General features: G+C 42.4%; 1 long non-coding RNA gene across 2 annotated transcripts; it reads left to right on the forward strand.

Annotated features, from left to right (window-relative positions):
• The first annotated feature begins 1,589 nt into the window (after positions 1-1,589).
• Positions 1,590-12,141, forward strand: LOC109914350. 2 transcript variants are annotated; one of them, XR_002258438.2, is made up of 4 exons: positions 1,590-1,686; positions 4,536-4,794; positions 11,025-11,109; positions 11,210-12,141. It is a non-coding gene; the product is annotated as an uncharacterized LOC109914350 (long non-coding RNA). The 2 variants fall into 2 exon arrangements; XR_007265796.1 differs by lacking the exon at positions 1,590-1,686 and adding an exon at positions 4,187-4,394.
• The last annotated feature ends 850 nt before the right edge of the window (positions 12,142-12,991 follow it).

Below are 12,991 nucleotides of genomic sequence, written 5' to 3' on the forward strand. Positions count from 1 at the left end.
TAAGGTCACCCCTCGGCCTTCAATGCTTCAGGGAAAAAAGCCCCAGCCTGTTCAACTTGTCCCTATAACTCAAACTATACGTTAACTATTAACTATTCAGTTCCCTAACACCCTCTAGGTGATTTTCTTTCCTCGAGTGTTCTCTAAACCTCCTGCCTTTCACCTTAAACGTGTATCCCTTGTATCAGTTCTTTGTATTTGTCTTTGTCCCAGGCATTGATTCGAAGCCTATGCGCCAGACTCCAGGAGCGGTGTCCAACAATCCTCAGGGAGGAATGGAACTGAAGAGAAACTTACTAAGCACCAGCGATCCTTACATGCACTGGTAGAGGCAACACCCGATCAGTTCTGCACTCAATCTCCTTGTTCCATTCGCATTAAAAAAAAATGTGCCTTGCCTGATAATTGTAACGTCTTAATCCTGACAATCTCCCGCTCGTTTTTCCTTTCACCTTCTCCAGTGCTCCTCAATGTGCTATGGCGACCTCTGGTGACCATTTTGGGAATGGAAACTTCGACTCTGCGCTAAAACCTAAGACTTTTTCCCTTTCGATTTGTTCTTATCTAACTATCAGTTGGTTTCTGTTTTGATTCTATCTTTCGTTTTTTCTGTGTTTGGTATTTTAATGTTTTACACAGAGCTAACTTTGTCAACTGTTCAAAATCATCCTGGTCTGCTGATTCCATTTTCAAGAACAGGGTGCATTCATCTTAAACCCGCCAATAAATCGCTCTACTCCTTGCATAGTAATTCTTAATGTGACAAACATGTTCGTTCTACAAAATAACACAGCGGGCCCAGCCTGTACAGCGTTTTGTTCAGAACAGTAATTTCCTGCAGTCTTTGGGGTTTTTGTTGAGCTGCTCCCTCTCTCCGAGTCACTGTGAAGACTCCAGGGGCAGTAATACACGGCCGAGTGATTCACTCAGAGGCTGGAGGCCTTCAGGTAGAACTCGGAACTACTCGGTCGCTCGGCGGTGAAACCGTCAACCGCTGTCGCTGGATCCACAGAGGCAGTTAGCACGGAGTAAAACATCAGCTGCGGCTCTCTCCCCGGGTGTTGCCTGTACCAGTACATGTTAGGATTGCTGGTACCCATTACAGTGCACTTCAGTTCGACTTTTTCCCGAGGATTGTTCGAGACGGCTGCTGGAGTCTGGCGAATAGTCTGCGAATCTACCCCTGTACAAAGAGAGGAGAAAACTCGTTAAATTCGATCGGATAACGGAAAAAAGGAGATGGAGATGGAGATGGAAAGAACGAAACAAAATATAAAAAAAAAACGAAATAAATGAAAGTAAAGAAAGATCAAAATAGGAGCTTTCTTTTGAAAAGTTGCTTACTGTGGAAGATGATCAATAGACCAAGTAACAGATACATCTTGTATTTGCAATTTTATCTTAGTAAATCAAGTGTCGGAGGAGCGTGGAATCTTCTGATAGCAATCAGCAAAGGCCCAAGATGTCAAGAACGTGGACACACCCCTAGCCGTTCTACCCTATCGGAATCAGTGTGCAAATTAAGTTGAATTCCTCTTTAGCTATTTTAAGGAAAACTCGAGTAAACGTATCTGGATTCCCACTTACACACAGAATGCCTGAAGATGTCTTATCTGAATGATTGCCTTGGCAAGTTACAACCTAACATCCTGTGTAACAGCTTCGAAGAATTGAAAGGAGCTTATGGTGAGCCAGTCTAAGAAACGCGATGGGTTGAATGCCTCCTCCTCATCCTGTTCTAGTAAACATATCTCAGTGGGCTAAATTTCCCCCTCTATTCCTGTGTTGATGCCTCGGGGGTGGGGTAGGTTGGGGGAGGGGGGGGAATCGAATTAGCCTCTTCCTAAGAATATGTAACACGACCAATGGGGTTGAATGGAAAAGAGTTCCTATTTCACGTTATCGAGATGGGTTCTTCGCGTTTCTGCGTAAAAAGCTCGCAATGAGAGCTAAGTCGCTTCGTCTTCTTCATTTGTAACAGGCTCTAGAAACGCTGAATCATCTCCTCTTGTCCGAAAATGGTCAGACGTTGGTGAAGAGTGCCTTCTGTTGAACCTGTGGAGAAATAAATTGGCATCACAGAACAAAACCCCATGAGTCATCTAGACTCGAAACGTTAGCTTGCTCTCTCTCTCTGCGAATGCTGCCTGACACGCTGAGATTTCCAGCATTTTTGTCTTCAGAACAAAAAACCCATGTCTTGTTATTTTCGTCATCTTCGGTTTTCCTTTCTTCCCTTCATCCTTCTTTCAGTCTTCTTGCGATTATTTCTATCCTTCTTTCTTGTTTAATCAGCTCCTTTTGTCCATCGACCACCAACGTACAATTATTTTGTAGCTTCTCTAACTTTGCAACTCCATACCTAAATCTCTCAATTCGATTCCGATCTCTAGGTTTAAATTGCATTCAAATACATCAGAACTGGTGCTGGAAGAAGAATATCTCTCGTTATCCCTTTTTATTTATTCATGGGACTTGGTGGCCGTTGGTCATGCCAGCATGTATTGTCCATCCCTAATTACCCTGTAGAATATGACAGTCTTCTTGAACCGAAGTGGTGATACCACCCACAGTGCTATAAAGGAGTGTTTGCAAAAGTTAGACCCAGCGCCTGTAAAGGAGCATGATATATGTCCAAGTTAGGATGCTGCATGACTTGGATGGGCATTTGCGGTTGGTTGTGTTCCTAAGCATCTGCTGCCCTTGTCCTTCCAGATGGTAGTAGTTGTGGGTTTGGAACATACTGTCAAAGAAGCCTTGGTGAGTTACAACTTTGCATCATTTGGATGGTGCTCACTACTGCCACTGCCCGTTGGTGAAAAAGGGAGTGAACCTGAAATGTTGTAGGCATGGTGCGATCAAGCAGTTTGCTTTGCCTTGGATGGTTTCGACCTTGAGCATTGTTGGAGTGCACCCATCCAGGCAATTGGGACATATTCCATCACACTCCCGTGCACCTCGTGCCTTGTAAATGGTCGGCATGCTTTGAGGAAACATGAAGTGAATTGTTCTGAGCAGAATTCCTCAACTTTGACCTGCTGCTGATATGAATTCATATGAATAGTCCAATTTTATTTCTGGTCAATTCGGGCCTGTTGGTAGTGGCTGATTCAGTGATGGTAATGTCTTTGAGTGCTAGGCAGTGATGGTTCGATTGTCTGTTGTTGGAGATGATGTTTGTCTGGCGTTTGTGTGATGGGGATATTAATTGCCACTTGTCAGCACAATCTTGATGTTTCATCAAACTTCCTGCATATGGACATTGACTGCTTCGCTTTCTGATGAGTCACAAATGATGCTGAACGACGTCACTTCTGACCTGATGTTGGAAGGAAGGTCGTTTATGAAGAAGCTGAAGATGGTTGGGTTGAGAAAACTAACCTGAGGATCACCTGCTGTGATGTCCTGGGATTGAGATGACTGGCCTGCAATTACCACCACAGTCATCTTTTGTGCCAGGTGTGACTGCAGCCAATGGACAGTTTCCTTTTGATTCTCATTAACTATAATTTAGCTAGGGGTTAATTGATGTCACACTCATGCTGTCTTGATGCCAAGAGCAGTTTTTATATCACCTCTGGAATTCAGCTATTTTTGCCAAGTTTAAACTAAAGTTGTAATGAGGTCAAGAGCTGAGTGTCTCTGATTCAATTCAAACTGAACGCCAGGAAACAGGTTATTTCTAAACAAGTGCTGTTATGACCACTTCCATCACCTTAATGATGATCAAGAGTAGACTGATGAGGCAGTGACTGGCAGTGTCGGATTGTTCCGGTTTCGTGCGTACAGGATATTCCAAGACAACTTTCCACATTGTCAGGTAAATGCCAGTGCTGCAGCTGTACAAGTACAAGTTGGCCCAGGAGTGCGGCAAGTTCAGGAACACAAGTCGTCACTGCTATTGCCAGAGTGTTGTCAGAGCCATATATCTAGGGAATTGTTTGCCACAGAGGACTATTGAAGCTGGGTCATTCCGTACACTCAAGGCTAAGATACGCTGTATTTCAGTAAGGGTTATGAGAGAAGGCAAGAAAGTAGGCTTGAGGTTTAACAGATAAGCCGTGATCTCATTGAATGGCGGAGCAGACTGAATGAGCTGAATGGCTACTTCTGGCTGTATGTCTTATGGTCTAATGAAGATGAGACAATGGTGCACAATTGCTTTGTATATGTTTAACACCACTTGTTTTAAATTCAAATTCCAATGCAGTGATCTAGACACAATCCCAATATGTCAACGCCTTCCCATTTCATCTTTATAACATCTACTTCTGAATTTATGTGCAGCTGACCGTTTACCCCCTGCATTCCATGTCAGAATTTTAAAGAAATAGTAGGAACTGCAGATGCTGGAGTCAGAGTCAACACAGTGTGGAGCTGGAGGAACACAGTAGGTAAGGCAGCATCAGAGGAGTAGAAAAGTCAACGATTCGGGTCGGGATCCTTCTTACAACCCTAGTTTAAAGACTTCCCTTATGTCTTCTGTTAACATTCCCTGTGAACTCATAGTAATGTATGTTTTTTGAATTAAACAGATATTTCTGCCATCTTTGGGGTTTTTGTTGGCCTGCTCACATCTCTGTCACTGTGAACACAATAATCTGGCCAAATGATTCACCTCGAGGCGTGCGGTCTTCAACTAAACTTGGAACCTGTTGGTCGCTCGGCGGTGAAACCATCCACTGGCTCCGTGGATTCACATGATATGCAGCACCAAAGTGAAATGAGAAGCGCAGCACCGTTCCCAAGGATTGTCTGCTTTCGTCAACATCAAAGGCACCACTCCTCTCAAAGGTACATTGCATTTCACTCTATTCCCAGGTCATTTGGAGACGGCGAAGGGAAACTGGCGGAGTGAGCGACCTCACAGCTGTAGAAAAGGCAGGGATAGGAAGTCGTCGGAAAATAACAACACCGTGAACCGTGGAGAAACAAGAAAAGAAGGAGGGAAAAGAAAGTTAAATTAAGAGAAATAGAAAGAGGACAAAAAGTGAACAGGAGGAGGGAATCCTGTGTAAACGAATGTTAGGTGTTGAATAGAGAATTTGAGAATTTAGAATTAGCTTTATTGGCACATATACTCACACGAGTACAGTGAAGAGTTTACAAGTTACCACTTAACAGCGCTATCTTAGCTAGCAAGGTACCTAGGTACAAAGATCCTGAGCTTCCAGTTGCCTGTCACTTTAACACACCACCCTGCTCCCTGGCCAACATCTCTCTCTCAGGCTTGCTGCAGTGTGCCAGCGAAGTGTTCAAAGTCCGCGTGGGGAGGTGGGGGGTGTGGTAGAGAAGTTGGGGCGGGGGACGCAATACCCTTCATATTAGACCTTTCAAAGATGGGCATTTTCTGATAAGATCCTGTGTTAGGTTTTGCGAGCTCGTCACAACAGTAACCGAGATCTATGAAGCCGGCTACTTGTAAATAATTCTCTCTCTCTCCCCCCACCGCTCTCTCTCTCGCTGTATATTTGTGTGAAAAGAATTTCCAGATAGTTTGTTGAGTATAAGAAGCAACAATTTAGCTAATATAAAGTAATCAATACGTTTAGAGATACGTTTAATACATTTAGACGAGAATAGTAATACATTAAGTAAATTATTTATTAACCATACAAAGAAGAATACGTAGCCTATGATAAAGCTGCTAGCGAATAAACAGGCTGTTGGCACAGACTATGGTCGTTCTCATTAAAGTACGTTGAAGAAAATATCCTATTCTCCATCTTAAGTGTAGGAAATTCTTCCTTGAGTCTTCACACAGTCTTTGCTCTATCTTCATCTGGATTTGGAAGTTTAGAAAGCCAGTTACTGCTCTAGCTACAGCGAAATTATATTTCATGCTGAATAGGAAAAATAGGAAAATTCGCCTTTAGGGGGACCCCAATTTCCAACACATTCCATGAAGCAGACAGTGACTAGAATCTCCACTGTGTTGGAATCTCTAATTCCAACCCACACCAGATAAAATGTTGACCACTTTACTTTCTAGGGGTTTCAGAGCACACCAGGTCCAGTGTGTTGAAGTTAATGAACAGGCAATGTCTGTGGAACTAAAGCAGGTCTATGAAGTGGAAACGCCATAAACTCCTAAAAGTTCAATATTTATGGGAGAAATAAACAATTCTGGAAATAAATTCTAAAGTGTGTTAAGCTGGTTAGCAGACAGTGTCTCGGTGTTATCAGGCCAGTTTCCGTGGCTTTAAAAGAAAACATTGCAACGTTCCTCAATTAAATAACGGGGACTTGGAGGAAATTAACTCAAAGGGCCGTATCACATCGAAGGCCAGATTCAAAAGAAACAACAGAGTCTCAGTTTGACATCCAGAAATGTTCCCCTACTTAATTAAGGAATATGTGCTTAAAGATGAAGTTAATTCACAGGAATGGCAGGTGAAGATCGAGGAGTGATTTTGGAAGGGAGTTCCCAAGATGGTTGATAGGTTTGGGAAAATTGAAGATAAAATATCACAATGCCTCAGAGAGAATGTAAAACCAACCCACTGTCACACTACAAAGGTCGCATCCACTTCTGTATAAGTTCTAAAAATATTATCGACTTAGACAAGGTGTAATTTCACTGGTTACAGTTTCGAGAGGTCAGTGTTCAGTAATGGCTACAGTTCCTAATTCTACTGGGACAGTAATAATCTGAATCAAAAGCAATGACATTTAGCCAAAGCTAACGGTCCACTGTTTTGTTTAATTGGTTAAACGCATATTTTAACTTTCCAGGTTGACCTTCAATAGGTGAAAATCTAGCAAGAGAACGCTATTCACCAAAATGGATACAACAGTTGTTTCCAGCAAAACCCCTAAATGCAGATTCCAGAAATCTGACTAACTTTGTCTCACCGTTTAAGGTGATATCAATTAAAGAAGTCAACCACTTTAAATAGCATATGCCCCTGGAATTTGCCAAAGCATTCCTACAAACTGATGGGTGTGCGTTGATGGTGTAATATGTCACATATACGACATGGCACCACCTTGGAGAACATGACTGAAGAGTTAGGGCAGTCAGGGGATTACTTCAGATTGCAACTCCAATGTTGAATAAGAAGTGCGAGTTTGCACAAACTCCAAGCTCCCGGTATCCCAGTCAACCCCAGAATACCACGACCAATACTGGGACTATATTTATTGGAGTTTAGAAGGATGGGGGCGTGGTCTAATTGAAACTTATATAATACTGAATGGCCTGGACAAAGTGGATGTTGGGAAGATGCTTCCATTGGTAGGAGAGACTAGGACCTGAGGGCACAGACTTAGAGAAAAGGGATGACCTGTTAGAATGGAGATAAGGACAAACAGCTTCAGCCAGAGAGTGGTGAATCTATGGAATTCACTGCCACAGAAGGCTGTGGAGGCCAGGTCATTGAGTACATTTAAGACTGAGATAGACAGGTTCATGATTATCAAGGGGATCAAGGGTTACGGGGAGAAAGCAGGAGAGTAGGGTTGAGGAACTTATCAGCCATGATTGAATGGCGGAGCAGACTCGATGGGCCGAATGGCCTAATTTCTACTCCTATGTCTTATGGTCTTATGGTTTTATGTTCTAATAAAGATTTTCCATCACCAGCAAATTACGGAGTTTCAAATATTCCCTCGAAGGTGTACCAAGTGGAGTTGTGAGCATGTGGAATTCATTACCACAGGAAGTAGTTGAATGTGTTCAAAAGGCGATTACATATAGCACTTGGGCCGAATGGAATCAGAGGTTATGGGGAGGAAGTAGAATTAGGTTATTGAGTCAGACGATCAGCCATAATTGTGAAGAATGGCGGAACAGGCTCGAAGGGCCGAATAGCTCCCTCCTGCTCCTATTTTCTATGTTTCTGTGAAATGCCATTGCCAAATGTGGCAGAAGCAAATGGGTCTTTGAGACAGGGAGCACACGAAGGTTGACAGTGAAAAGAGTGATTAAGTCAGGCAATTCATGATTAGAAGTTCTGGCATATACTGATCCACAGCTTGTGACCATAATAGCACCCAATGCATTTTCACCAGGATTGGGGACAGTACTCTTCGAGGTAAAGGAAGATGAAAAGCAGAAGCCTGTCCATTATGCTTCTAGACCACTCGTTGAGACGGATCAGCAATATGCATGGATTGAAGCGGAGATTTTAGCGTGGGTGTGCAAAAAAACTTCAGATTATATCATAAGATTATCGTCTAAGGTTTTAACGAAGATCTGTAGCCCGGTTTGTGGTTGGAGTTGTTGGTTGGTTCGTGGAGCTGAGTGGTTTTCATGCAAACATTTCGTTTGCTTTCTAGGTGACATCGTCAGTGCTGTCTAGCCCTTCAACGGACTGATGGTGCTGTCACCTACAAGGGATATGAAACGTTTGCATGAAAACCAGTCAGATTGGCGAACCAACCAACAACTCTAATTATTGTTTAAGGTTGAAACCGACTATAAACCATTGGTCACTCTGCTGAATACGAAATAGAGACAACTAAGACGCCACCTCAGAATTCAATTGAGGCTGATGAGGTATGGCTCAGCCATTGAAACAGTGCAGGTGAAGTACCAGATACCATTCAAGGTATTGCAGATTGAAAACACATTTCGACTTCATTTCAGAAATTGAAGTCGAAATCTCAGATATCACAAGAGATTTACCACCGACAGAAAGAAAAGTACAAATTTCAGGAAGCTCAAAACCGTGATGTAGAATATATCTTGATAAGTATGTAGAATGTATCTTAAGTTCTCGATGGAGTTGCCCAAGACTGTAGCATAAAAACTTCCATTTTCTGTCACTAATTGGAGCTGTGTAGATACCTTACTGTCATCACTGACTTTCGAAGAGTAATTAGTGATACCAGGAGCAATAATATCTGAAACTCTTCAGAGAATTCATCTAGATCATTTAGCCATTACAAAGTGTTATTCAAGCGTGCAGCTGCCAGTGTGGTGGCCAGAAATTTCTGAAGTTGCAGTTTTTATTTTAAATTGGAAACAGCTAGGACTCAAACAGCAACATTTTAGAGACTAATTGCAGTTAGATACCATACAGACAAATAAGAGCAAAGATCATACAAAGTGGAAGTCTGCACCAGCAAAATGCCCACGAGGTTGTGGGTTCAATTGAAGGTTTCAACCTTCATGCTGGTAAATTTTGCTTGCAACACTTTGCGAGGTAATAAATATGACGGGGAGAAAGAGCAAAGAACTGGATGTGCCACGATTACTGAAAAATCTCAAGGCATGGAATCCATCCCTTCATAGATGCAAATAGTTAAATAATCTCCTGATATTCCGGAGTAATAACTTCAAGAAAAGCTGAGCAGTTCCCACGTTTCCGGGATAAATCCATGAAAAACGAATGGTCTTTCTTTCCGTCCCAGCTGAATAGCCTCCTCCTCTATCTATGGCCTTGAGTAACAATGTGACCTCGAGTGCCATCTGCTGATTCTGTGGAGAAAAAAAAACAGTACAGTTCCACTCGACAACAGTCATCGACTTTCAGTTGCGGACTCATCTTTATTAATCCAATTCCAATGCCTTTATATCTACATTTTGTTTTATTTATTCGAGCAGCCTATTCTCATTGTAATCGACACGGTCACTCTTCAAAAGATGAACAAAGCTGTGTCTGCTTTTGTCATATACAGCTCTTTCCTGTTGTCTTTGGCAGTTTTTATTGAGCTGCATTCTCTCTCTGAGTTAGTGTCCGGGCGCAAGAAAATACGGCCGAGTGATTCTCTCGGAGGCTGGAGGACTTCAGGTTGGTCTCAGGTATTTGGTCGCTCAGCGGTGAAACCGTCCACTCTGGAATCAAATACTCTGCAGTACTGGAGTAAAGCATCAGCTATAGCTCCTTCCCCGGGTATTGTATGTACCAGTACATATAATCATTGCTGGCCAACTCTACAATGCACTTCAGTTCCACTCTCTCCTTAATAATATTGGGAACAGATGGGGGTGTCTGGTGGACTGTTGGTGAGTTCCCGTCTGAGGAAGAGATGGAGAGAATAGAATGTCAGTCCAGTAGTTGGAGAAAGATAAATGAAACAAATTATAACGTTAAGAAAGGAACTGATAAAAATATCACACATCGAAATAAAATCATGAGACTCAGTAACAGATGCATATGCAAATTTTCTTGTAACCCGAAAAATAGTCAAATGAACAAAATCCAATCAAACGAAAGCTTTCAAATGACTTAGAAAATATAAAGGGAACAAGGAAGTGATGCAGGTTTGAATAACATACCCCTCCCACTCTGTCTGAAAATCGCACCCCATCCTCCGTGATTGGCTGAAGGAACGTAGAATTGAGCGGGAGGTTTCAAAGTAGCAGTAGAAGTAGGGTGGACAAAGCAGGAGCGGATAGTTTAACATGGACATCTCTCAGGTTATCCACGATCTGCCAAAGCAAGAGAAGTCAGTGTACTACAAATTGGTGGAAAACAAGTAATTCTGCAGGTGCGAATGCATTTAATTGTCTCCCACCGTAATTCGTATGGAACTTCCGGATAATTTTAGAATACACCATGAAATCTAATCAAAGGCTAGCCTCTATTTCAAGAGAACGGAATTCAACATAGAAGAAGTTATTATTGAGAATACTGAGCAGATTCCACTTAGAAAGTATATGTCAGTCCTGGGCACATAACACAGGGAGGATGTATTCGACTTAGAGGGAGTGCTTAGTGGATTCAGCAGAATGATACAGGGCTTTAAGGATTTAATAATAAGGACAATTTACACCAAATTGTCTGTGTTGAGTAAAGAAAATTGAGGGTGAAAAACGTTGAAGTTTTGTTTTACCACTTTGACACGAGTAATATTTAGGTGGGAGCTGGATTAATGCATCTAAGTTAATAACCAGCTCTAACCTCATTAGAGTGGTGGAGGGGACTCTTAAGAGGTTTACGATCTCTTTCTGTGCCTGGGTTCTTGCTGTGTAACATCGTCCAAGAACGCGCTGGGTTGTACAATTGCTGAAAGAAATCACCAGTTCTTTTGTTTTCTTTCTTTCCATATGTGTTGTTGTCATGTGTTTTATGCAGACCGAAATTCGCCAACCGTTCAAAACGGGCAAGGTCTACTGGCTGAACGAGCTCAACCCAAGGAAATCATGCTGGACCCAGCAATGTATGATCATATAACCTTGTTAAATTTTGCTGCCACCTGTTTCTAAACCTCACACCAACATATTTAATGCACCACTCTGTTTTCTCCAACCTCTTTGTAGGAGTTTCACGTTCAAATCACAGGATCATTACAATGTAAAAAGAAGCCATTCAGCCCATCGAGTCTGCGAGGCTTTCCGAGCATTTTAACTTCGTTAAAAGTCTTCTGTTGTTTCCTCATAACCCTGCCCATTGTTTCTGTTAAATAAACGTCTAACTCCCTCTTGAGTACCTCAGTAAAACTTGCCTCCGCCATAATTTCAAGTAGTGCCTTCCATATCCTAATTACTCGCTGTGTTGAAAAGTTTTTCCTCGGCTCGTAATTGCTTCTTTTGCAAAACACCTTTGAAGTGTACCCTGTGGTTCTCGATCATTTTCTAAGTGGGAACTATTTCTCCCTATCTACTCTGTCAACATGCCTCGATTTTCAAAACTTCTATCAAATCTTCGTTTGCCTTCTCCTCACCAAGGAGACCAGTTCTAATTTTGTCAGTCTATCCTCAGAAGTGAAATGTTACATCCCTGGAACTATTCTCATAAACCTCTTCTGCACTCTCTCGATTGCATTCACAGCTTCAAGCCCAGAACTGTTCACACTGCTGCAGCTGAGATCTAACCTTTGCCTTAAATAAATCCATAAGAATCACCCTGCTCTTGCACTTTATCTCCCCTATTTACGAAGACTAGAATACTGTACTTTTAAATAACGGCTCCCTCCATCACCTTTAATGACTTACACACACGTACACGCAGGTCACACTGCTCCTGCACATCCTGTAGAATTTTATTTAATTTTATATCCCTTTATTTTACACTCGCCGTGTTTCTCCTGGATTTCCTTTTAGGATTATTTGTGACTCATACTTATTCTGGTCCTGGCCTTCCAGATCAGAAACATTTTCTGATAGCAACCTTTTCATAATTATAAAGAGCTTTTTTAGTTTTGTTCTCAATGTTGCAGTTTCAACACAAATGAAATGATCACTTTGAGTCTTTCTTGTAGTTTCTCATTTCTGGGAACCTCCTTGTGCAGTTCCCTTTTCACGCTTCTCAGTATTCCTCAATTTAGCTTCCAGTAACTCTTCTCTCACATTGAAAAACATGTTCGCTCTGCAAGCAAATACAGCGGATCAAGGCAAAGCACTGTTTTGACGAAAACAGCTGTTTCCTGCCAACTTTGGGGTTTTTGTTGTACTGCTCCATCTCTCTGAGTCACTGTGAGCACTCCAGGCGCAGTAGTACATGGCCGAGTGATTTAGCCATAGGCTGGAGGTCTTCAGGTAGAACTCAGAGTCACTCGGTCTGTAGGCGGTAAAACCGTCCACCGGCTTCTTAGGAATCACGCTTTGTTCAGTAAGGGAGTGAAACATCAGCTGCGGCCCTTACCCCGGGAGTTGCCTGTACCAGTAAATGTAAGGATCGCTGGTACCCAGCACAGTGCAATTCAGTTCTACTCTCTCCCGAGGATTGCTGGAGACAGCTGTGGGAGTCTGTTGGATAGTCTGCGAGTCGGCAACTAGGACAAAGAAAACTAGTAAATTGGAACATTCAGGTCAACGTTGAAAAACGAAAGGGAGGTGAGAGTATGAGAGAAACATAAAAAGCAAAGTAGAAAGTAAAGGTGAACAACAGAAAATATCGTTTGTAGACCTTCTTCCAGTGAAATATGATCATAATGCCCAGTAACAGATACATCTTGTGTCTCCAATTTTCCCTTAATAAGCTCAGAGATAGTAAGCACTGCCGATGCTGGAGTCAGAAATAACGCAGTACGGAGCTGGAGGAACACAGCAGGCCAGGCAGCTTTAGAAGAGCAGGAAAGTTGACGTTTCGGGTCGGGACTC

Source organism: Rhincodon typus, chromosome 39 (genome assembly GCF_021869965.1).
Source record: "Rhincodon typus isolate 14 chromosome 39, sRhiTyp1.1, whole genome shotgun sequence".
Lineage (NCBI taxonomy): Eukaryota > Metazoa > Chordata > Chondrichthyes > Orectolobiformes > Rhincodontidae > Rhincodon > Rhincodon typus.